Source organism: Sardina pilchardus, chromosome 2 (assembly GCF_963854185.1).
Source record: "Sardina pilchardus chromosome 2, fSarPil1.1, whole genome shotgun sequence".
Classification (NCBI taxonomy): domain Eukaryota; kingdom Metazoa; phylum Chordata; class Actinopteri; order Clupeiformes; family Clupeidae; genus Sardina; species Sardina pilchardus.
This window is the reverse complement of record NC_084995.1, coordinates 13848506-13855716: the sequence shown is the minus strand read 5'-3', so window position 1 is coordinate 13855716 and position 7211 is coordinate 13848506.

Here is a 7211-nt window from a genome sequence, read left to right as displayed (position 1 = left end):
CATATCAAATAATTGATCACATTTGATTTAATGATGTGGTTATAGTGTTCCAAAATATGTCTCTGTACTCAGATTACTTTCAGGGTAGGCTTTAACGTAGTTTGAAACAAAAGTCAGTCACCAGAATGGAAGAATAGGGGAAAGACCAGTAGCCTGCTTCGGGCCCCAGCGTTGGTGGGGTCACATTGCAGTCTAGTTGTCTGACTCACCTTGTGGTCATTAGACGTCTTTTGTAGAAAGTCATCAGTTAGTCTCCCACCTTAACTTTGTTAATCTTTGACAGAAGAAAGGATTCCCCCTGCTGACCTGAACCCAAATTCCATCAGCTAAATTAACATTCCAGTCTGTTGATAGCCATTTTAATCGCCGAGCTGTTACTGGGGCCCTAAACGAGCTTGTGATTAACTGACGTGTCATGTGTGACAAGGGTGCCATAGTATTTAGTGTGAGACAAACGTTAACAGGGACTAATAATGTGTTGATGGCCTGAGTCAGTGGGTCATGCCTGACCACATCAGATCCACGGTCAAAATAATCAACCAAGTATACAGCTGGGAAGTCTGTTACAGTCCTAGAGGCCTTTCAAGGACTTTGCCACTGGCAATGTGTTGTGATGTAACACAAGTGATTTAAGTAAATAGCACTAAATAAAATAAGCTCAACATTTTGGAGTCCCATATTGGCAATAGTGGTGTTTGGAAACTGCACACACTGGCATATGCCTGGCAGAATGACAGTTGGCCACACGCGGTGGATGTGTTGTGCTCAAGTCGAACGTGGCCTAAATGTTGTATCTGACATGGCTGATGCACATCCCGCTCAGCTGCTGATGAGGCAGAAACTGTCGCCCAGCTCAGCATGAGCAAATTCAGGAAAGCTCAAACGTACAAAAAAAAAGCACCAAAATATGACCGCAGCACACAGTGGCTTGTCAGCTCACAGACAGACATGGCTAAGAAAACAGCATCCAGAGTCGCAGAGGTTGGTGGTGATCACTAACCAACACAAAAATGATTTAAATTGCTCGTTTAAAAGTGTTGTCATCAGTATCAGGGACTGATTTGAAAAAGATAAAAAAAAGAGATAGTTAAGTACATCCATTGGTCGTGACAAAATTGTAGTCATTCAGAATTTTATGTGGCCCAGCCATTTCTATTTTTGTTTTGCAAAGGCTTATCTAAGCCGTTGTCTTAAAAGGGATTACTGTGGCAAAGTGATGAAAACCATCAACATACAGTGTGGTGGCATGATAAGGGTGTCGAGGGGGGGGAGGGACACATTCTGCATACATCATGACAACAGCCAACCAATACACAGCCCTGAATGTGCCGCAAAATACTTCTGAATGCATTGTTGTTAAACTAATCAAGGCGTCTGTCGGAAAATAAACATGATAACCTTGAAGTTTCCACGCATGGGGCGACACTAACAAAGATATAGTCAGCAGGTCTGTGATGGAAGTATTTGAATTGCTATGAGATAAATTGTTTCAATGTTTTTGTAAAAATGGCTGTTTTTTGCTAATCCAGGTCCGCCAATGTGAATATTTTAGAGGATTCGCCAAAGCTTAGGACAGCAAACGATAATCCGCTTTAAATCAGCAACAGCATATTGGCTGAGGCTTACGCTTTGTACCACCCAAGACAAAGTCAAGGAGCACCGTCAGCGATGAGAAAGAATAAGTGGTCCGGATGTCGTCGCTGGCTGTGTTTGAGCAGCCTGATGTGATTGTGTGTGCCGCGTGAACCTCGGTGTTTAATCACAGACACGCTCATCATGTTGATTTATGAGTCTGTATGCAGAGTCAACATGCTGTAAACACATTGTTTTTCTTCCCCTAAATAGCAGCATTGTGCACTGAATGAAAGAAGGCGTTCCGTGTGGGGTGCATTTGGATGCCTTTGCAACAATGTGTATTTACAACAGGGTTGTTAAAAAAGGCCTCTCTTTCTCTCACCCTCTCTCTCTATCCCTCTCTCCCTTTCTCTCTCTCTCTCTCACACACACACACACATACACACACTTTCTCTCTCTCTCTGTTTGCCATCTCTGTCGTTCTCTCTCTCCCTCTGAGAGAAGCCCCCAGCCTGTCAGTGCAACAGTGTGAGAGGAGTCAGGCAGTCTTGCTGAGTGTGGAGAATCACTGCGACTGACCTGGCTCCACCGACAGAATGAGATTTCCACTCCCAACTCAGAGAGCTTTCCCCGACGACCTCGAGGCTACATCATGGCAGCAGGGGGAGAAATTTATCAGACATGCATCTCAATAGACTTTGTCATGTCGTGTCTTCTGAAGGACTGTACGAGGGCGGAGTCACAGAAACAGGACGAGACTTGGGGGAGGGGTTTCTCATGTTAAGCTCTGTGGCAGTAACTACACACATTTTTTATCCTCAAAATGGAAGGTCAGATGCAAGGGTGTTGACAAATAAAACATTTTTTTTAAAAATGGAATGAAAAAGGAAGCATAGTTCGTTGGACTCAAATGTAGTTCGTTGGACTCAAATGCAGGAAATATCAAGAAGATATTAAGTTTATGGTTCAATGGTTTTACGAGGCTTAGAATGAAGAACACATTTTCTGGAGAGGGCTTTAAATGTGTCATCCTTTTTACCCTCAAGTCATCAAACATTCAGAGATGTTTACAGCATAGAGCGCCAACTTCTCCTTCACACCAAACAGGGTATGATCCATGTGCCCCGTAGTTTGATTTATAGGCATGCGCCATGTGGAAGCATATAATATTAGTTTAATGCTTCAAAGAACACACTGACATGATTTGTCTGAGTCATCTATGTAGCGTGAGTCAGATATTTTCTGTGTGATTAGTGCACTGATGCATTTACACGGTTGAAAGTTGCCTTATTTTAAGACACTTCACAACAACTATTACCACGGTGCAAAAAAAAAAAGAAGACGAAGAAAGAAAAAAAAAAAAGATTAACAACATAACCACCTCCAACTGTCCGGCCACTGAGACATCTTTTTCTCATATGTCCATTCTTAACATGGCTCATAGTGTGGAGAGACGCGGATTAATCAGCCCCCCTCTGCCGGGTCCAGATGGACTCAGACGGCTCTCTGTTATTAAATCCCTGAGTGTTTTGCAGCTCTAATCATCAACAAGTTTCAGCTCCTCTGTTCACGCGTCACCTCAGCGTGAGGCGATGATGCCGCCGCCACGGCCGTACTGTATGCGTCTCACGTGAAATAAAAAGGGACAGGCGTGCGAGCCGCTATTCACTAACGGTACAGTGTAATAAATGGACGCGAGGTCAGGGAGGTCGGTCTGCGCGCTCTCTCTGATGATAATTTAGCAGTCCGGGCTTGGCCCTGTAATCTAGCTGCACTACCCTTTGCCAAGGGATTATGGAGTGACAATTTCAAGAGGAAGGGGAAGATGTAATGCTTTGCTTAAGCCTCCGCTCCTATTAAAAGCCAAATTGTGCTGTGACATCAACACAGGCCACACTTCACAGCTGCCAAACATTTAAAAAAAAAAAAAAAAAAGCCGAACATGATACATTTTTAAATGCAAATAAGCATGTTTGCATCGTGTCAGTTCCCAAAATCACTTTTCACACTTCAGTGCTGTTGCGGGTTTTCAAAGCCCTCAGAAATCATTCCTGGGGGTTGTTGAGTCAGTTAATCTCAAAGGTACTAAAGCTAACACCAAATTAATAAGTGAGGGAAAAAAAACAAGATGAGAAAGAGAAATTCTCTTGGCAAATCACTTCTAGGACCAGGGCCAGATGGGTGTATTCAGGTGTCAAAGTGACACAGAGCCCTCCAAGCTCTAGATGCCTGGCAGCATCTTGAAAAAAAAAAAAAAAACCCAGCGCACAGCAAGGCAATGCAGTGCAATATACCTCTGGGCCACCGCCGTGTTGTCACTTCGGGTATGTTATGCCCGTAGAACCATTGTTGTTTTATTTGTAGTTCAGATATAAATCCTAACATTAGAGTGAGGGGCTAAGGAATTAAGCTAAGAACTGATGGTTTCTTTAATAGTCACCAGAGATTACTGTGTTTAAAGAAGAGGCTAGCGCGAAATGGCAAGAATTCATGAGTCACAGTCTTGTTTCCAAGCTGCAGAAATCTCCTGAGAAGGAGACAATAATCATTCAGTCCACAGTAATTAACTTTGCTGCAACCTTTGGTCACAAGAGCACTCGGCCTTGCAATCCCTCTTGCACAAGGCTCTCAGCAGCCTCAATATCCGTGTTTCCTCCAAACCCCCTGTGTGAGGACAGCATTAGGACCAAGTGTTTTGGAATGTGGGTACTGCAGAACATTTTGGCCTGTAAAGAGTTTTTTACCTTCAGTCTCAACCAACTAGGCTACAAAATGAAAATCCAATAATACATGTAAACTTAACTTGCAAACTTAATTTACATTTGCAACATGTAAAATTTCACTTCCAGTATATTTTGTTAAATTAGACAAATTGTGTTTTCTCCATATAGTAGAAATGGGCTTCTGGTGACAACTGTGCAATATACAAATCATGATAAACTGTTTTGGAGTTTAAAATGTTTTTGATTGGAACTAGGTGAATATGTTGCTATTTGAATAAAAAATATGTCTGCATGAGGTTATAACGCACTGGCCCTATATTAATCTTAAACATGTAAGGGATAATGTTTTGTCCGCCGGTAATTATATTGTTAATCACTTATTACCGGCAAATGTATCGTTCACCACTTATCCTACTGTGCTCCCCATCTAAAAACATGGGATGTTTTGAGGTGGGGAGCACAGTACCAGCTGGAATTGTTGCTGTGTTGGCAAAACCTCTGCTGACCACAACAGCAGCTTACCTGTTCATCTACTAATGATTCATTTCTGATTAGCTGTTGCTGCTCATTTGTTTCAGAGGTGAAACACCTTAGACAGCAATAGAATATGTGCTTTGCGCAGTAATTGCTACTGTAGGTCCATACAATTTCAATGGGTACAAACAGGTTTCAACCGTGTTCAAATGAATTAAATGTGCTTAATCGGTCGCATATGTAACTCTTCTCAACATACTTGTTACATTTAACGTTCCCACCATTTAAATGAGATGAACGTGTTCACAAATCAATGTTACTTACAGTGGACTGGACTTGACATCTCTAAGGCGATGGATGTGTATTAGTTTCATGCTGAAACTATTTGCGCGGTGCAACCCGTTAAAATGTTAGCTTATATACTCCAACGTAGTGCCAATTTACGTTGAAACTATAAGATGGAACTTATGTTCAACTCGTTCAAAACGTTACATGCAATTGGCTGAGGTGCGTGCAGTGACTGCAGAACTTCAGAGCGAGCGAGAACAAGCAAGAGAACTGATGAGGTTAAACTTTTAAACCGACTCCAATAGCTCCATTACGAGTGGCGAATGTTTTCGCGAGGATCTGCTTGGACTGGAGAGGCACACTACCGGTGAGATTTCATGCACCAAAAATGCTTCATGCTTTAAGGAAAACAACTTGGATTTGGCGCACGTCAACATGTTGGTGACTGACGCTGCGTAAAAAAACGAAGCAAGGCACAACGTCTTTGCATGATAGGACTACACAGTACAACGTCAACGCACCACACAGAACATTATTAATAGGCGCCACTCGCAGTGTACCACTGTAGCCTACCTCCATTATCGCTTTTCCCACCAGCTATTTACGTCTCTACCGAATATAACGATTTGCTCATATAACCTTACACTTCAAGGGCCACTACAAAGTATCTCGCGGGCCGGGGCCGCTAATTGGAGAGCCCTGCTCCAAGGGTTCTTTGAAAACCTGCATGGTTCTATAGCAGCCCAATAACCCTTTTTAAGGGTGTGTTGTAGAAAGTCTTTTGCCATTTATGTTCCTGCATGCACTTATAGGAACAGAAGTTTCAAGACTCTGTGCCTTTTAAGACCCATTCTGCTATCAGCAGCTGTTAACGGAAGCCCCCATGCACCTTCCACCCTGTTGAGTTGATTAGGATTGTTTCACTTATCTGCCAAGACTGACACAACAATGGAGGATCATAAACAGGGTCTGATTAAGGCATTATCTGGGTCTGAAGGCCTAGCAAGATACAGCCTTTGCGCAAGCTGAGATGGCTTCACAGCATTGTCTTGGGTGTTTGAAGAGTAACATGGAGGTAGATAAAGCATCTGTCCAAAAACAGTGCTGGCTATCTGTGGTACACAGAGTGTCAATATAGCCAAATCTACGGTTTCAGAACTATTCATGTCTTTATGAATTTACTAAGGCAATTTAAAAATAATTTCTACAAAATTATGTTCAAGTGGATACCATCTTGACAAATGGCTAGTTGTTTTAGTTCTTATTTTTAAAAAATAAAAATAAAAAAAATAACACAGTCATGCATTTCCTTTCTGGATTGGCAGACCTTAATGTTTCAGTTGGCCAATCATCAACAGCATCCGCAAATGAACCTCTGACTTTCATGGGACTTCAAATGGAAGGTCTGATGAAAGTCCCCTTTAATTACACATGTCTCCACGGGAGACGGTTTGTCAGGAGAGGAGTTTGATTGATGCTAATTTTAAAGTCAATGTATTAGTCACAAAGTGGGAAATACATGCACTGTGTTGGTATTTGGAGGGAGTGAAGTGAAGGAAAGGTCATTTGGATATGAAACCATCTGATGACTTTTTAAACAATTAAAGAAAATCGTAATTTATGCCGTGTATTTGGAATGGTCTCTGACATGTTTTAGAGTGCTACACAAACTTGGGTATACCAAAATAAACCTGAAGCAGCTAAACATCTTATGCACACTGTACATGAGTTGAGCTCCTAGCCTCAGGCCTGTGTTAGCGGTTGACTGATTTGTATGTCACACACAGAGGAGTTTACCTCCTCTTTCAGGTGAGTTTCATAATCAGTTTGCATTCATTACCTGACCTCAGCGAGCCGGGCTTGCACCTGTGTTGCAACACCAACTGACTGATTCCATGCACTGTTACTTCTCACAGCCGATATATGAACACCACTGTCAGAGCTATTTTCAGAATATAGTTTTCCACTCCAGCAGAATTAATGCTTTGTCCTGAACCAATCTAAGGAGAAAAATGAACAGCATCAAAAGTCCCAAAACAAAACAATGGCACTTCTTTGAGGGGCTCAAAGGACTCTGCAACCCAATAATGAAGTGTGAAATTGAACTGTCAGTACTCAGTGATTGTGTAGCTGCTCGTTCCAGAGGGAGCA